The sequence below is a fragment of the Ranitomeya variabilis genome, chromosome 8 (assembly GCF_051348905.1).
Source record: "Ranitomeya variabilis isolate aRanVar5 chromosome 8, aRanVar5.hap1, whole genome shotgun sequence".
Taxonomy (NCBI): Eukaryota; Metazoa; Chordata; class Amphibia; order Anura; family Dendrobatidae; genus Ranitomeya; species Ranitomeya variabilis.
Window position 1 is genome coordinate 115,493,158 of NC_135239.1, and position 20,152 is coordinate 115,513,309.

The following is a 20,152-nucleotide window of genomic DNA, read 5'->3' on the forward strand; positions in this document are numbered from 1 at the left end:
TTCTTGGAGCTGAGCCACAGATTGATCAAGGAGAGTTACATCTGACTGTGTCGGGTGTATTTCTTTAGTGCGCACATGATCAATATCCATTAGGTCAGGAGTAGGCAACTAGAGAATTGAACATTTTATTAATTGTTCAACCCAACAACACTACACAGTTACAGTGTCAGAAAGTGGCTGACAGATATGCCACAAACAGGACTGACGCAGATGCACTTAGTGGCAATAGAAATTTCCCTTTATAGGTGTGGGAGACTGCTGGGAAAATCAGGCCCACTGTATTACACTACACAGCTTCAGTGGCAGACAGTGGCTAGCAGATATATATATATATATATGTAAAAAAAAGGGACTGTGCTACAATAACAATCTCCCTACAATGATCTCAGGACAAGTATGGCAGCCAGCAGTAAAAAGGACTGCTGCACACAAAAGTGTGGACAAACAAAGAAACAAGAGAACTGTGCAGAAAGAAGCAACAGGATTTTTGCTTTGAAAAAAGCAGTTGGTTTGCACAGCGGCGTACAAACAGCAACGCAGCTATCAGGGAGCCTTATAAGCTGCAGAGCTGATGCACAGAAATCTAGCCTCCACTGTCCCTGCAAAGAAAAGGTGGTGTTGGACAGTGGAAATCGCTACAGCACAAGCGGTTTGTTTTTTTTTATTTCCTCCCTAACAATATCCCTGCTTCTGACGAAGCTGCAGCAACCTCTTCCTATGCTACGATCGGCAGAAGTAAGATGGCGGTCGGTGTGCACGCCCCTTTATAGCCCCTGTGACGCCGCTGAAAGCAAGCCAATCACTGTAATGCCCTTCTCTAAGATGGTGGGGACCGAGACCTATGTCATCACGCTGCCCACACTCTGCGTCCACCTTCATTGGCTGAGAAATGGCGCTGAACGCGTCATATGAAACACGACTTTGGTGCGAAGATCGCCGACCGCATGGCCGATCCCACACTGGGATCGGCTCGGGTTTCACGAAACCCGACTTTGCCGAAAGTTGGCGATTTATGAAATTAAACATATGAGCTATAAGCAGCTATGGGTAAATCAGAATTATATTTGTTTAGCAAAAAATACCCTTAATTAACCAAAATAACAGATAAAATCCAGACTTTATTAATAATCCTCTAAAAACATGAAACAACCACAAACAATTATACACAAACAACACTTGACCGTGCAATCTACTGCACCCTATGTTCAAATAATCCTATTATGAATTCTACCTGTCAGCGGAGGTTGGCACCCTAAACACATAAACGAGAATGGCGCCCCCACTCCTCGACGGCTTGCCCTATAACTCCTTACTTGCACACTAATTGTAGTGTTACAGACAAGCCTGCAATCATGCCTGACAGGAAAATATATATATATATATAGGACAACAAGACCTTTGTTTGATAAGGCAAGATGATAAAGGGTGCTGGAACACGGACACAGACAATGGTGCAAAAACTAAAAAGTGCTTGTGAGAAAAACAATATTGTGAAAAAACACACTTGCTGTCCACTAGTTTGTTTACCTGCCTAGCCTGTGGGGGTTGGCACCCTACTTGTCAGCGGAAATGGCGCCCCCACTCGGCGGCGGCTCTCCCTAAATTGACCCTACTGATATTTAGATGTCAACTGACACAAATACATATATGTCGTTAAGCTCAAAGTGAAATTATAAGAAGCAAGATACACACTTTGGTTATATGTGTTGTGAAGAGCCAATGATTAATGATAACATCTTAAACGGCAGCCAACTATAGACATAGCTTAAACAGCAAAAGATGTGAAATGATACTTATGGTTGATATGAAGTAACACGCCTCGACGCGTTTCACGCCAGTCTAAATCAGGGACAAATTATTAACTTATCAGATCATGTACTGTCAGAGGAAGACTATAGTCTCCTCAGAAAGGGCCTTAATTTTGTACCCACTAATAATTTTGACTGCTTCGGCTGGGTAAAAGACCTTAACCTGTTTTGCAGAAAACTAAGGTGGAAAAAGTTTTTTGCACAAAATAATCAGACAGATTACCAACGGCTAGGCCTTGCGGTGGACGAATTAGAGGGTTATCAAGCCCTTGTTGGGTTACTTGAAGAAAATACTCCAAGAGAGGGAGTGGGTCCATGCACACAATTGAAAAACAAAAGCCAAAAAATGCCACCAATTAGTGATACCACCAATATTGACATCTTCCTTATGTTAGTAGAAAAAGACCTACGTAAAATCCCAACTAGATCTAATAGGTCAAATCTAACGAAGGGTGAGCACGAGGCTCTACAAAAATTGATGAAGAACAATGAACTGATAATTAAGCCCTCCGATAAGGGGGGCAATTTGGTTATCATGACGGAGGCTAAATACGTGCAAATGTGTTATGCTATTCTGAATGACCCTGTCACCTATGAGGTGCTTAAGGCAGATCCATTAAATAATTTTAAAATTGATTTGACCAAACTGTTGCAGACAGCTAGTACAAACGGGCTTATATCAAAAAATGAATTTGATTTTTTATTGCCCACTCATCCCCTTATTGCTACTTTTTATACCATTCCTAAAGTGCATAAGGGGCTGGAACCATTAAAGGGACGTCCTATTGTATCTGGATCTGAATCTTTAACGCAAAACTGTGGCATTTATGTTGATGAAATTCTTCGCCCGTTTGTACTCAGTCTCCCTTCCTATATTAGGGATACCTCTGATTTACTCCTGAAACTCGAGGGGATGCATCTGGACAGTCAATCTCTCCTGGCCTCTATAGACGTAGAAGCCCTATATAGTAACATCCCACATGATTTGGGGATACAGGCAGTGGGGCATTTTTTGAGATCGAGAGCTGTCAAATACGTAGCTCATAACCAATTTGTCATGGACTTGCTATATTTTACACTCACAAAAAATTTTTTCATTTTTGACAGGAAGTACTTCCACCAGCTCAGGGGCACAGCGATGGGGAGCCCCTGTGCCCCATCGTATGCCAACCTGTTCCTGGGCTGGTGGGAGGAAACCATAGTCTTTTCTGATGACATCAGGTGGTGGCACCACCATGTGGGGGTGTGGCATCGTTTTATTGATGACGTGTTCGTCATATGGCAAGGCAGCAAAAAAGAATTCACTGACTTTGTCCATGAACTTAACAACAATAATATTGGTATGAAATTTACTTATGAAATTGATGAGAAACGTCTGTCGTTTCTGGATGTGCTCATCGAGAAACGAGATGATGGGTCACTTAAAACTCAAATTTATCGTAAACCAACAAGTACAAATAGCCTACTCAGATGGGATAGTCATCACCCGAGACCCTTAAAACGCGGCATCCCCAAAGGGCAGTTCATGAGGCTCAGGAGAAACTGTTCAGATGCAGATACCTTCAAACAACAATCCTCCGATATGAGGAGGAGGTTTTTAGATAAGGGGTATCCACGAGCTGTCATTGAGACATCATACAAACATGCCCTTTCTTTAGATAGAAACACGTTGTTACAAACCAGTATTAGGCCACCTGCTGTCAACAATGATGCTATTAGAGTCATTGGTACTTTTGATTGCCAAAATGAACGGGTCATCAAAGTTCTATCTAAATACTGGGACATCTTACTAAATGACCCTGACCTGAATGACTTTGTTGGCTCCGGCCCACGTGTCACATATAGAAAGGGTAAATCGCTGAAGGATAGCCTGGTGCACAGCCACTTCAAGAGACATATCACGTCGGCTGGCACGTGGCTTGATAGGAGGATATGTGGGTTCTACAGATGTGGTGGCTGCGTCAATTGTAAATTTATGAGACCGGGTAAATATATTACCAGTTCTACGACTGGTAAGAGATTCTACCTACGTGATTTCGCCAACTGCAAAACCAGCGGGGTCATCTACATTGCCACATGTAGTTGTCCCAAGGACTATGTTGGGAAAACCAAAAGAGAGTTTAGGTGGCGTGTTGGTGAGCATGCAGGGGACATCAAGCACAAAAGGGATACCCCATTAGCTAGACACATAAATGTTGTGCATGGTGGTAGGATAGAAGAGATCTCCTTTTGTGTTATAGATGTTTATACCCCAAACCCAAGAGGGGGAAATTTTGACAAATTTCTATTGCAGAAAGAATGCGCTTGGATTCATCGCATCAATTGCATTGCCCCGCTGGGTTTAAATGAAAATGTGTCGTATGCTTGCTTTCTATAAATGCTGGATGGTTGTCCTAAATTATCCAGGCTGTTTTTCTATGGGGGCACTGTTCATTGTATATTGTCAATTTAGCTAGCCATGCTTCATTGTATATGTCCCCCTTTTTTTTGGTATGAGGGACTTGCAGTATTGACTGCGTTTATCAATTACTAATTTTGGGTTTCCCATTTAATGATATCTTTTTCCATGTATCATTGTATTCTTTATTTATATGTATTTTTTCTCCTTTGTCCAAAGTATGGGTTATTGGTATTATGCTGAGCATTTTTCTATCCAGTTGCCAAACTACTTGAATCATCCGCTTCTGTTTGGGTGCTTAATTCATCATATATACATTTGCGTTCTGCTAAATTGAGGATATGTCAGTCAGCCTGCGATAATGCTGCTGTCTGTTACATCAATGGCTAAGATTAAGCGATATGACAACAGCATGCTGCAGATAATAGCGTTCCCAACTGCAACCTAGATTTGATATATCTATCTGCGCTCACATTATCTTTGATCCGTGGTCTGATAGATACGCACGCTGTACTCTGATGTTTCAGGTTGCTAGGAGACACTTGCGCTCCTTCTCATGGCCGGGAGCGGCTCTGGGCGCTTTGATGTCATGCGCAGTGGGCTGTAGGGGGCGGGTGTATCTGGATGGTGACGTGTAGTCACCTGATCTTTCTCCTCTCGGCACCCGGATGTTGTATCCACACACAGCGCACATCAGCTGAGCGCCATTCTGCGGTGAGCATGTGCTTTTCGGCGTGCGGTTCAGCTGGCACGCACGCTGATAGCAGGCTCCGGTTTCATCATGTGATTTATTGGACGAACCACTGCAGGGCTTTACAGCACTTGATAGGGATACATTAGAATATCTTTTTGCCCTTAAGGGTTTAGCTCTATGTGTCCTCTACTATGAAGACCTTGCCAATGAGATATATGTTTTTAGCACTACAACAAAATGGCGGTCGAGTTTTGGCTCTATTGTGTTATTGCCAGCACTACCCACTTTATTATTCCTGGATATATATAAGGGGATGAACTCTGATTCCATGCAGCATCCATATATCATGGCCTCCTGATGATCCAACTGGGTGAAACGCGTCGAGGCGTGTTACTTCATATCAACCATAAGTATCATTTCACATCTTTTGCTGTTTAAGCTATGTCTATAGTTGGCTGCCGTTTAAGATGTTATCATTAATCATTGGCTCTTCACAACACATATAACCAAAGTGTGTATCTTGCTTCTTATAATTTCACTTTGAGCTTAACGACATATATGTATTTGTGTCAGTTGACATCTAAATATCAGTAGGGTCAATTTAGGGAGAGCCGCCGCCGAGTGGGGGCGCCATTTCCGCTGACAAGTAGGGTGCCAACCCCCACAGGCTAGGCAGGTAAACAAACTAGTGGACAGCAAGTGTGTTTTTTCACAATATTGTTTTTCTCACAAGCACTTTTTAGTTTTTGCACCATTGTCTGTGTCCGTGTTCCAGCACCCTTTATCATCTTGCCTTATCAAACAAAGGTCTTGTTGTCCTATATATATATATATATTTTCCTGTCAGGCATGATTGCAGGCTTGTCTGTAACACTACAATTAGTGTGCAAGTAAGGAGTTATAGGGCAAGCCGTCGAGGAGTGGGGGCGCCATTCTCGTTTATGTGTTTAGGGTGCCAACCTCCGCTGACAGGTAGAATTCATAATAGGATTATTTGAACATAGGGTGCAGTAGATTGCACGGTCAAGTGTTGTTTGTGTATAATTGTTTGTGGTTGTTTCATGTTTTTAGAGGATTATTAATAAAGTCTGGATTTTATCTGTTATTTTGGTTAATTAAGGGTATTTTTTGCTAAACGATTTATGAAATTGACCGATCCGTTTCGCTCAACCCTAGTGGTGAGCACTTTGACCCATTAAGTGATTCACAGATGTTTATAATGCAGAGCCGTAAAAATAAAAAAATTATATTTTTCCACAAAAATGATCTTTTCGCCCCCAATTTTTTATTTTCCCAAGGGTAAGAGAAGAAATTGAACCCCAAAAGTTGTTGTACAATTTGTCCTGAGTACGCTAATACCCCATATGTGGGGGTAAACCACTGTTTGGGCGCATGGGAGAGCTCGGAAGGGAAGGAGCGCCGTTTGACTTTTCATTGCAAAATTGACAGGAATTGAGATGGGACGCCATGTTGCGTTTGGAGAGCCACTGATGTGCCTAAACATTGAAACCCCCCACAAGTGACACCATTTTGGAAAGTAAACCCCCTAAGGAACTCATCTAGATGTGTTGTGAGAGCTTTGAACCCCCAAGTGTTTCACTACCGTTTATAACGCAGAGCCGTGAAAATAAAAAATCCTTTTTTTTTTTTCCACAAAAATTATTTTTCAGCCCCCAGTTTTGTATTTTTCCAAGGGTAACAGGAGAAATTGGACCCCAAAAGTTGTTGTCCAATTTGTCCTGAGTATGCTGATACCCCATATGTTGGGTTAAACCCCTGTAGGGCGCACGGGAGAGCTCGGAAGGGAAGGAGCACTGTTTTACTTTTTCAACGCAGAATTGGCTGGAATTGAGATTGGACAAATTGGATAAGGGTACCGTCACACTCCGCAACTTTCCAACGATCACGACCAGCGATACGACCTGGCCGTGATCGTTGGAAAGTCGTTGTGTGGTCGCTGGAGAGCTGTCACACAGACAGCTCTCCAGCGACCAACGATGCCGAAGGCCCCGGGTAACCAGGGTAAACATCGGGTTACTAAGCGCAGGGCCGCGCTTAGTAACCCGATGTTTACCCTGGTTACCATCATAAAAGTAAAAAAAAAACAAACAGTACATACTCACATTCCAGTGTCCGTCAGGTCCCTTGCCGTCTGCTTCCCGCTCTGACTGACTGCCGGCCGTAAAGTAAGAGCAGAGCACAGCGGTGACGTCACCGCTGTGCTGTGCTTTCACTTTACGGCGGCACTTAGGAAGTTATAAGCGTTAAAAGTTGACCAGCGATTTCTCATTTTTACAACAAAATTTACAAAACCATTTTTTTTAGGGACCATCTCACACAAGTCACTTTGAGGGGTGTACATGACAGAAAATACCCAAACTTGACACCATTCTTGACACCATTCTAAAAACTACATCCCTCAAGGTACTCAAAACCACATTCAAGAAGTTTATTAACCCTTTACGTGCTTCACAGGAACTGAAACAATGTTGAAGGAAAAAATGAACATTTAACTTTTTTTGCAAACCTTTTACTTCAGAACCAATTTTTTTTTATTTTCACAAGTGTAAAAAGAGAAAATGAACCACAAAATTTGTTGTGAAATTTCTCATGAATATGCCGATACCCTATATGTGGGGGTAAACTACTGTTTGGGCGCACGGCAGGGCTTGGAAGAGAAGGAGAACCGTTTGACTTTTTCAATGCAGAATTGGCTGGAATTGAGATCAGACGCCATGTCGCGTTTGGAGAGCCCCTGATGTGCCTTAACAGTGGAAACTCCCCACAAGTGACATATCTAGATGTGTGGTGAGCACTTTGAACCCCCAAGTGCTTCACAGAAGTTTATAACGTAGAACCGTGAAAATAAAAAATCCTTTTTTTTTCCTCAAAAATGATTTTTTAGCCTGCAATTTTTTATTTGGTAACAGGAGAAATTGGACCCCAAAGTTTGTTGTCCAGTTTGTCCCGAGTACGCTGATACCCCATATGTGGGAGGGGGACACATCGGGGCTCGGAAGGGAAGTAATGATGTTTTAAAATGCAGACTTTGATGGAATGGTCTGTGGGCGTCATGTTGCATTTGCAGAGCTCCTGATGTAACTAAACAGTAGAAACCCCCCACAAGTGACCCCATTTTGGAAACTAGACCCCCCCAAAGAGCTTATCTAGATGTGTGGTGAGCACTATGAACTCCCAACTGCTTCACAGAAGTTTATCATGTAGAGCCATGAAAATAAAAAATCATTTTTTCCACAAAAATGAGCTTTTCACCCCCAATTTTTACCCGCAAAAGGGTAACAGGAGAAATTGGACCCCAAAATTTATTGTGCAATTTATCCCGAGTACACTGATACCCCATATGTGGGGGGCCACTGTTTGGGCGCATGGCAGAGCTCAGAAGGGAAGGAGCGCCATTTTGGAATGCAGACTTTGATAGAATAGTCTGTGGGCGTTATGTTGCGTTTGCAGAGCCCCTGATGTACCTAAACAATAGAAACCCCCACAAGTGACCCCATTTTGGAAAATAGACCCCCCAAGGAACTTATCTATATATGTGGTGGGCGTTCAAAATGCTCAAGTGCTTCACAGAAAATTGACGCAGAGCCGTGAAAATAAAACATCATTTTTTAGCCCCCAATTTTTTTATTATCACAAGGGTAACAGGAGAAACTGGACCCCAAAAGTTGTCCAATTAGTCCTGAGTACGCTGATGCCCCATATGTGGGGGTAAACCACTGTTATGGCGCACGGTAGAGCTCAGAAGGGAGGGAGCACCATTTGACTTTTTGAGCGCAAAATTGGCTGTCGCGTTTGGAGACCCCCTGATGTACCTAAACAGTGGAAACCCCCCAATTCTAACTCCAACCTGAACCCAACACACCCCTAACCCTAATCCCAATACACCCCTAATCCCAACCCTAATCCCAACTCTAACCCTAACTTTAGCCCCAACCCTAACTTTAGCCCAACTCAGTTTAACCCAACTGTAACCCTAATTGGAAAATGAAAATACATACTTTTTTTATTTTATAATTTTTTTCTGACTAAAGGGGTGATAAAGGGGGGGGGGGTTTATTTACTATTTTATTTATTTTGATAAAATGAAACAAGAGGAAGAATCTTCCTCTGCTGGCCGGAGGTCACGGCGGGCGCACTACACTTGCACCCGCCATTTCTTACCGGAGGAAGAAGCCGGCGGCCAGGAGGGGACGCAGGAGGACCCAGGGACACCGGTAAGTATGACAGGGTCCCCGATCCCCCTATTTCCCTGTCCACTGATGTGCGATCACATCAGAGGACAGAGAATAACACACCGCATTTTTTTTTTTTTGCGGTCGCCGGTAAACGGTTAATTACCGGCGATCACAAAACAGGGGTCGGTAAAAACCGACCCCGATCATGTTCTTTGGCGTCTCGGCTACCCCCGGGTGCTGGCCGGTGGGCGCACTGCGCATGCGCTCGCCATTTTTTTGCTGGAAGAAGATGGCGGTACCCATGGGGAACCACGAGGAGCACCAGGGGACACGGGCAAGTATCGATGGGGTGATCGGGGACCCAATTTTGCACATCAGAGGACAGAGAAATTAAATGGCAAATCGCTTTTTTTTTGCGTTCGGCGGTAAACGGTTAATTACTGGCGATCGCAACCCGGGGGTCGGTAAAAACCGACCCGAATCATGTTCCCTGGGGTCTCGGCTGCCCCCAGCAACCGAGACACCAGAGAAAATCTGACTCTGGGGGGCGCTATACACTTTTACACGTTTAAGTACCCTTAACTACTGCTGTTAAAAGGCGTATCAGCGGTCGTTACAGGGTAAAATATTAAAATAAAGTTCAAATCACTCTGTTCAAAATAAAAAATCAAACATACACATATTTTGGTATCACTGCGTTCAGAATCACTCTATTTTTCAATATAATAAAAGAATTAACCCGATCGCTAAATGGCGTAATGAGAAAAAAATACAAAAGTCCAGACTTAAGTGTTTTTTTTTGTTTGTTTGTTTTTTGTCGCCAATGCATTAACAGGCGATCAAAATATTGTATCTACACCATAATGGTAAGAATAAAAACATCAGCCTGGCACACATAAAATAAGCTCTCAACCAGCCCCAGATCACGCAAAATGGAGATGCAACAGGTCTCTTGAAAATGGCGCTGTTTTGTTTTGTTTTTTTTTGTCAACCACTTAAAGAACCTAGACATATTTGGTGTCTGTGAACTTGTAATGACCTGGAGAATCATAATGGCAGGTCAGTTTTATCATTTAGTGAACATTGGTAAAAAAAACTATCGAATTCCACTTTTTTTGCAATTTCACCGCACTTGGAATTTTTTTACCATTTTTCCAGTACACGATATGTTAAAACCAATGGTATCATTCAAAAGTACAACATGTCCCGTAAAAAAACAAGTCCTCACACTGCCATACTGACAGAAAAATTAAAAAAAGTTATGGCTCTGGGAAAAGGGAAGCAAAAACTGAAATACCCCAGGGCATTTTACATTTTTGATGTGACTTCTAGGCTCGGGAAGGGTGGTAGGCTGAGACAAAGGAGGAGATGTAGAGTGGTGCTTAAATGTGGAGTGCTTTATGGATGAGTGGTAAGTTTATATTGAATTCTAGCGGATGGGTAACCAGTGCAACGACTGGCAAAGGGGGAGAGGTATCGGTTTGCAAGGAATGTGATCCTGACTGCTGCATTCAGGACAGATTGGAGAGGGGAGAGTTTAGGAAGAGGGAAACTGATTAATAGACAGTTGCAACAGTCAGTTTTTACAGAGTCAAAAATAAGAAAAATCAAAAGGTAATCTATTTTTAATTTAGCCATATAAAAATGCTCCAAGAAGCGCTAGAAGGCTAGTACAAAAAAGACCTACGCGTTTCTACGAAGTGCCTTAATCATGGTAAATTTAATGTCTGGAAAAAAAAAAGGCATTTAAATGAATCATGATTAGATGGTGGGCGCTACCATTCCATGACATCCTGAAACAAAATGCCATATAAAAGGATGTAAAAAGGAAACACAAGTGCTCATACAATATATAACAGATGATAAAATCAGATATCAAATGTAGCAAATGATGATAAACTCATATACATATGAAGAGATGGCTAGTACTGAAGTTTAACCCACTGGAAGACCTGGTTTCTAACATAAAAATCTAAAACTTTTCTCTATTGAGTAATAGAGAAAATAAGGAAAAGGTTGAATTCTAGAAATGTTTTTGAGATATATACGACATGAGTGAGCGAGTGAACGATGTAGGGAGTGAATGAAAGATCTGAATTAAGTATAACCCCAAGACAACAGGTATGTTGCTGGGGAGTAATGGTCGAACCACACACCATACCAAGCTTAGGCAGGTTAGTGGAAGGAGGAAACAAGGAGTTCAGTTTCAGATAGAGGGAGTATGGAGCGCCCCCACTGCCGCAGGGCCGAGGGGCACCCGGTACCGGGCCTCTACGTCTCAGGACTCACCCTTATGACGGGTAGGCTCGGAGCTCTTCCGGGACCCTAGTGTCGCCCCTCTCCAACTGTTGCCCCCTATGTCTTCTTAGGTGATTTGAGTGAGACAGCCCGCCTATAACTGACTGTCCTGCCGTAGGTTTGAAGTAAGGCCTGGAGCTCAATACTTCCTCGGCGTTTCCGGCCACCGGCGACGTGCCTCAGTAGGATGTTGCCTTGTCTTACAGCACGACTCCTACTGGTGTTTCTCCTTGTTGCGTTGATCTTGTTTCTCACTCAGCACAATAAACCTCGCTTCTTGTCCTTTCTTGGGGTACCGCCGCGATGAAGTGCAGGAGCGGTCCCGTAACGTTCTTTCCTATTCGCTAGGCCTCTGTCAGGATCCCACCCCTGACAGGGACCCCTGTTATGACCCCAATGGCAGAGGGTCTCAAAAGTACATACCAAGTCTGCAAACACAAAAAACCAGCTCATAGGGCAGTGGTAACTGGGCTGACCATATATCTAATCCTAGCACCACAAATAGCAGCAGCCGGGGAACGTGCCTACGTTGGTTCTAGACATCTCGCGCCAGCCGGAGAACTAACTAACCCTAGAAGGGAAAAGATAGACCTTTCTTGCCTCCAGAGAAAAGACCCCAAAAGTTGGATACAAGCCCCCAACAAATAATAACAGTGAGGTAAGGAGAAAAGACAAACGAAAGAATGAACTAGATATTTAGCAAAGAGAGGCCCACTGACTAATAGCAGAATATAGTAAGATGACTTATATGGTCAGCAAAAACCCTATCAAAATTTCCACGCTGGATATTCAAGAACCCCCGAACCGTCTAACGGCCCGGGGGGAGAACACTAGCCCCCTAGAGCTTCCAGCAAAATCAGGAATCACATTTAGTACAAGCTGGACAAAAAATAAGAGCAAAGCAAAAAACCAAAAAACAAGGAAGCAGGACTTAGCTTAATTTTGCAAGATCCAAGACCAGCAGACAGGAGCAAACAGAAAGGAACTGATTACAACGATGCCAGGCACTGGACTGAGAAACCAGGAAGTTTATATAGCAACACCCCTGGACTAACGACCCAGGTGGGTGCCAAACTGAGGAAAGACAATCCCAGAGTCATATCACTAGTGACCACAAGAGGGAGCCAAAAAAGTCTAATTCACAACAGTACCCCCCCTTTAAGGAGGGGTCACCGAACCCTCACCAAGACCACCATGGCGATCAGGATGAGCAGCGTGAAAGGCACGAACTAAATCGGCCGCATGCACATCAGAGGCAACCACCCAGGAATTATCCTCCTGACCATAGCCCTTCCACTTGACCAGATACTGAAGCCTCCGCCTGGAGAGACGAGAATCCAAGATCTTCTCCACCATGTACTCCAACTCGCCCTCAACCAACACCGGAGCAGGAGGCTCAACAGAAGGAACCACAGGTACAACGTACCGCCGCAACAAAGACCTATGGAACACGTTGTGAATGGCAAACGACACCGGAAGATCCAAGCGAAAGGACACAGGATTAAGGATTTCCAATATCTTGTAAGGACCGATGAAGCGAGGCTTAAATTTAGGAGAGGAGACCTTCATAGGAACAAATCGAGAAGACAGCCATACCAAATCCCCAACACGAAGTCGGGGACCCACACCGCGGCGGCGGTTGGCAAAACGCTGAGCCTTCTCCTGTGACAACTTCAAGTTGTCCACCACATGATTCCAGATCCGCTGCAACCTATCCACCACGGAATCTACCCCAGGACAGTCAGAAGGCTCCACATGTCCCGAGGAAAAACGAGGATGGAAACCAGAGTTGCAAAAAAATGGCGAAACCAAAGTAGCGGAACTAGCCCGATTATTAAGGGCAAACTCAGCCAACGGCAAGAAGGTCACCCAATCATCCTGATCTGCAGAAACAAAACACCTCAAATAAGCCTCCAGAGTCTGATTAGTTCGCTCCGTTTGTCCATTAGTCTGAGGATGAAAGGCAGACGAAAATGACAAATCAATGCCCATCTTAGCACAAAAGGATCGCCAGAACCTGGAAACAAACTGGGATCCTCTGTCAGACACAATATTCTCAGGAATGCCGTGTAAACGAACCACATTCTGAAAGAACAAAGGAACCAGATCGGAAGAGGAAGGCAGCTTAGGCAAAGATACCAAATGGACCATCTTGGAAAAGCGATCACATACCACCCAGATGACAGACATGCCCTGAGACACCGGAAGATCTGAAATGAAATCCATGGAAATGTGTGTCCAAGGCCTCTTCGGGACAGGCAAGGGCAAGAGCAACTCGCTGGCACGAGAACAGCAAGGCTTAGCTCGAGCACAAGTCCCACAGGACTGCACAAATGACCGCACATCCCGTGACAAGGAAGGCAACCAAAAGGACCTAGCCACCAGATCTCTGGTGCCAAAAATTCCCGGATGCTCTGCCAACACCGAGGAATGAACCTCGGAAATGACTCTGCTGGTCCACTTATCAGGAACAAACAGTCTGTCAGGTGGACAAGAGTCAGGTCTACCAGCCTGAAATCTCTGCAACACACGTCGCAAATCCGGAGAAATGGCTGACAGGATAACTCCCTCTTTGAGAATACCAACTGGTTCTGCGACTCCAGGAGAGTCAGGCACAAAGCTCCTTGAAAGAGCATCAGCCTTCACATTCTTTGAACCTGGTAAATACGAGACCACAAAGTCAAAACGGGAGAAAAACAATGACCAGCGGGCCTGTCTAGGATTCAGGCGTTTAGCAGACTCGAGATACATCAGATTTTTGTGATCAGTCAAGACCACCACACGATGCTTAGCACCCTCGAGCCAATGACGCCACTCCTCAAATGCCCACTTCATGGCTAACAACTCCTGATTGCCAACATCATAATTCCGCTCAGCAGGCGAAAACTTCCTAGAGAAAAAAGCACATGGTCTCATTACAGAGCAACCAGGGCCTCTCTGCGACAAAACGGCCCCTGCCCCAATCTCAGAAGCATCCACTTCAACCTGAAAGGGAAGTGAGACATCAGGCTGGCACAAAACAGGCGCCGAAGTAAACCGGCGCTTCAACTCTTGAAAGGCTTCCACGGCTGCAGGAGCCCAGTTAGCAACATCGGAACCTTTCTTGGTCATATCCGTCAAAGGTTTAACAACGCTAGAAAAATTAGCGATAAAACGACGGTAGAAGTTAGCAAAACCCAAGAACTTCTGAAGACTCTTAACTGACGTGGGTTGAGTCCAATCATGAATAGCTTGGACCTTGACTGGGTCCATCTCCACCGCAGAAGGGGAAAAAATAAAACCCAAAAAGGGAACCTTCTGTACTCCAAAGAGACACTTTGAGCCCTTAACAAACAAAGCATTCTCACGCAAAACCTGAAACACCATCCTGACCTGCTCTACATGCGAGTCCCAATCATCAGAAAAAAACAGAATATTATCCAGATAAACAATCATAAATTTATCCAGATACTTCCGGAAAATATCATGCATAAAGGACTGAAACACTGAAGGAGCATTAAAGAGCCCGAAAGGCATCACCAAGTACTCAAAATGACCTTCGGGCGTATTAAATGCAGTTTTCCATTCATCTCCTTGCTTAATGCGCACAAGGTTGTACGCACCACGAAGATCTATCTTGGTGAACCACTTGGCACCTTTAATCCGGGCAAACAAGTCCGACAACAGAGGCAAAGGATACTGAAATTTAACAGTGATTTTATTCAGAAGCCGATAGTCAATACAAGGTCTCAAAGATCCGTCCTTCTTGGCCACAAAAAAGAATCCCGCACCAAGAGGGGAAGAGGATGGACGGATATGCCCCTTTTCCAGAGATTCCTTGATATACGAACGCATTGCGGTATGCTCAGGTACAGACAGATTAAATAATCTTCCCTTAGGAAATTTACTACCTGGAATCAAATCTATAGCGCAGTCACAGTCCCTATGAGGAGGAAGAGCACTGGACCTGGACTCGCTGAATACATCCTGGTAATCAGACAAATACTCAGGAACTTCCGAAGAAGTAGAGGAAGCAATAGACACCGGCGGGGAATCACCATGAATTCCCTGACAGCCCCAACTTGACACAGACATTGCCTTCCAATCCAAGACTGGATTATGGGTCTGTAACCATGGCAGACCCAAAACGACCAAATCATGCATTTTATGCAGAACAAGAAAACGAATCACCTCCCGATGTCCAGGAGTTATGCACATGGTTACCTGTGTCCAAAACTGCGGTTTATTTTCCGCCAATGGCGTAGCATCAATACCTCTAAGAGGGATAGGATTTACCAACGGCTCAAGAACAAAACCACAGCGCTTGGCAAACGACAGATCCATAAGACTCAGGGCAGCACCTGAATCCACAAACGCCATAACAGGGTAGGAGGACAATGAGCAAATTAAAGTCACAGACAAAATAAATTTAGGTTGCAAATTACCAATGGTGACAGGACTAACAACCCTAGTTAGGCGTTTAGAGCATGCTGATATAACATGTGTAGAATCACCACAGTAAAAACACAACCCATTCTGACGTCTATGATTTTTCCGTTCATTTCTAGTCTGAATTCTACCACATTGCATTAAATCAGGTGTTTGTTCAGACAACACCACCAGAGAATTCGCGGCTTTGCGCTCCCGCAAACGCCGGTCAATTTGAATAGCCAGCGCCATGGAATCATTCAGACCTGTAGGAATGGAGAAACCCACCATCACATTCTTAATGGCTTCAGAAAGGCCATTTCTGAAATTTGCGGCTAGAGCACACTCATTCCACTGAGTAAGCACGGACCATTTCCGAAATTTTTGGCAATACACTTTTTCTGCCTGAATTTCAAGATTGGGTTCCTCGTAAAGCAATCCGAGCGCCAGAAAAAACGCATCAATATTTGCCGATGCCGGATCTCCTGGCGCTAGCGAGAAGGCCCAATCCTGAGGGTCGCCCCGTAAGAAAGAGATAACAATTTTTACTTGCTGAGCTGAGTCTCCAGATGAACGGGGTCTCAGAGATAGAAACAATTTACAATTATTCCTGAAATTCCTAAACTTAAATCGGTCTCCAGAGAACAGTTCAGGAATAGGTATTTTAGGTTCAGACATTGGACTACTGGTAACAAAATCTTGTATGCCCTGCACACGAGCAGCAAGCTGATCCACACTTGTAATCAAAGTCTGGACATTCATGTCTGCAGTAAGCACAAGCCACTCAGAGGTAAAGGGGAGGAAAAAAGAGAGGAAAGAAAAAAAAAAAAAAAAAAACTCAGACTTTCCTTTCTTGTAATCCCACTTCTGCAATGCATTAAACATTCAACCTTGGCCTGGCATACTGTTATGACCCCAATGGCAGAGGGTCTCAAAAGTGCATACCAAGTCTGCAAACACAAAAAACCAGATCATAGGGCAGTGGTAACTGGGCTGACCATATATCTAATCCTAGCACCACAAATAGCAGCAGCCGGGAAACGTGCCTACGTTGGTTCTAGACGTCTCGCGCCAGCCGGAGAACTAACTAACCCTAGAAGGGAAAAGATAGACCTTTCTTGCCTCCAGAGAAAAGACCCCGTCTTATTGACGCCTCTCCGTTATTAACCCGGCTTAATGTCACCTTACAATAGCAAGGTGACATTAACCCCTTATTACCCCATATCCCACCGCTACACGGGAGTGGGAAGAGAGGGGCTAAGTGCCGGAATTGGCGCATCTTACAGATGCGCCATTTCTGGGGCGGCTGCGGACTGGTATTTGTAGCCGGGGGGGGGACCAATATCCATGGCCCCTCTCTAGGCTATGAATATCAGCCCGCAGCTGTCTGCGTAGCCTTTCTGGCTATAAAATATAGGGGGACCCCACGTCATTTTTTTTTTTTTCGTGGGGTCCCCCTATTTTAATAGCCAGTAAAGGCTACGCAGACAGCTGCGGGCTGATATTCATAGCAGGCTACAAATATTGGCCCCCGGCTTTCCCCCTCTGGCGCAGAAAATTTCGCGGGAGCCCACACCATTTTTTTTTTTTTTTACTGAAACATATTGTTCATTAACCCCTTTCTGCCAGCTGACAGAATAGTACGTCAGCTGGCAGTATCCCCCTCTTTGAGGTGGGCTTCGGCGGTGAGCCCACTTCAAAGCCGCAACATGTCAGCTGTTTTCAATACAACCAAAAAAAATACATGATCGCTAAACGGCATAGCGAGAAAAAAAAAACAAAAGACAAAATTATGTTTTTTTGGTCGCCGCGACACTGCATTAAAATGCAATAACAGGCAATCAAAAAAACGTTTCTGACAAAAGTGGTATCATTAAAAACGTCAGCTCGGCGCGCAAAAAAATAGCCCTCACCCGACCCGATATCTCAGAAAATATAGACGCTACAGGTATCAGAAAATGGCGCAATTATTTTATTTCTTTTTAGCAAACTTTGGAATTTTTTTTCACCACTTAGATAAAAAATAACCTAGACGTGTTTGGTGTCTATGAACTCGTAATGACCTGGAGAATCATAATGGCAGGTCAGTTTTATGCTGTGTGCACACGTTGCAGATTCGGGTGCAGAATTTTCTGCACAAAATCTGCATCTCTTTGCAGAAAACGCTGCTGCGTTTTGGATGCATTTTTTTCACGGTTTTTCATTTTTTTTGAGCGGTTTTGATGCGGGTTTTTTTGTGTGGTTTTGATGCAGTTCTTGGTGCGTTTTTTGTTGCGGTTTTTGCATGTTTGTGCGTTTTTGTATGCGTTTTTGAAAGCTAAATAAAGATGTATTATTGAACAAAAAAAAAAAGATTTGTGATGTCATTATTGTCCAACCTCTTTTACATTTGTCCAACCCACACTCCATTACACACACAGATAGACAGATCATAGATGAGATGGATAGACAGATCTACATATAGATAGATCTATAGATGCATACATCTACCTATTCCTATATCTATCTATAGATATATCTGGATAGATATATCTATTGATAGATGTATGGATAGTGTAGGGTGTGTGTCCACTGTCCGGATTACCTCCGAATTAGCTGCAGATTGGATGCTGCGTACTTGTAGTCCAATCGGATGATGCCTGCACACACACCCCAAAAGACCCACCGCACACACCTGAACAGTCCCGCACACACCCGAACAGTCCCGCACAGCGCCGCACACATCCGAACAGCCCGCAGACCCCGCACACACCTGAACAGTCCCGCACAGCGCCGCACACATCCGAACAGCCTGCAGACCCCATCCGCACACACACACGCACACCGTCACCGCCCACACACTTCCCTCCTCCCGAACTGCAGTGTTTCTCGGACCCACATCCGCATCTAAACTGCAGATCTTTTTTATATCTGCGGTTTTGCTGCGGATGTGCCCGACTCAATGCAAATCTATGGGTGTATAAACGCTGCAGTTCGGCACAAAAGAAGTGACATGCTGCGGAAAAAAAAAGCTGCGTTTCGGTGCGGCTTTTTCCGCAGCATGTGCACAACAAGTCTGCGGCTCCCATAGACTTACATTGGTTGTGCACTACACTGCGGATTTGATGCAATTCTGTGCAGCAAAAAACCCTGTGGATCTGCAATCAAATCCGCAACGTGTGCACACAGCCTTAGCATTTAGTGAACCTAGCAAAAAAGCCAAGCAAAAAAACAAGTGTGGGATTGCAATTTCATCGCACTTTTTTTCACATTTTCTGTTACACGACATGGTAAAACCAATGGTGTCGTTCAAAAGTAGAACTTGTCCTGTAAAAGATAAGCCCTCACATGGCCATATTGATGGAAAAATTATGGCTCTGGAAACAAGGGGAGCGATAAACAAAAAAAAAGAAAAAAGCTCCAGGGGTGAAGGGGTTTAGAAACATGGATATGGACATATCTATGGAAATAGACATAGATATATAGATATATCTGTATGTATCTATCTTTTTGTTATCTATCTATCTATCTATCTATCTATCTATCCGTGTGTAATGGAGTGTGGGTTGACCAAATGTAAAAGAGGAGGTTGGACAGAAATGACATCACAAATCTTTTTGAAGATAGAGGAGGGAGGGGTTAGGGTGTGTTTTGGAGTGGGTGTACCAGGTGCAGAGTTACAGGCGAGTGCAATGCATCATGGAACTTGTAGTATTAGAGCACAATGACTCAGGAGAAAGGAAGTTGTCGATTAACCCCATGAGAGCTGGATCCAGCACTGAAGATGTGCTGCTACAGCATGATAAAAGGTAATATTGCTAAAATAAACACAGTGGATGTTTTCAGTGGCACATAATAGCAAGATTTATGAAGAAAAAAAAGTTTATTGTAGTGGACAACTTCTTTAATTGCAGAAACATCTACAAACAAATTGCACAAAATGAAGAAAAGGGAGCTACAAGAGAGCTGACTTAGAGGAAGGCAGGTTTTTAACCCCTTAACGACCGCCGATACGCCTTTTAACGGCGGCCGCTAAGGGTACTTAAACCACAGTGCCGTTAATTAAAAAAAAAAGTGAATAGCGCCCCCCACAGTCGGATTTTCTCTGGGGTCTCAGTTGCCGGGGGTAGCCGAGACCCAGAGAACATGATTCGGTGGTATTTTACCGACCCCCGAGTTGCGATCGCCAGTAATTAACCGTTTACCGGCGGTCGCAACAAAAAAAAAAAAAAAAACAAACAAACCGCGATTTGCCATTTAATTTCTCTGTCCTCCGATGTGATCGCACATCGGAGGACAGAGAAATGTGGCCCCGATAGCCCCCCCAATACTCACCTACCTCCCCCGGTGCTCCTCGTGGCTCCCGATGGGC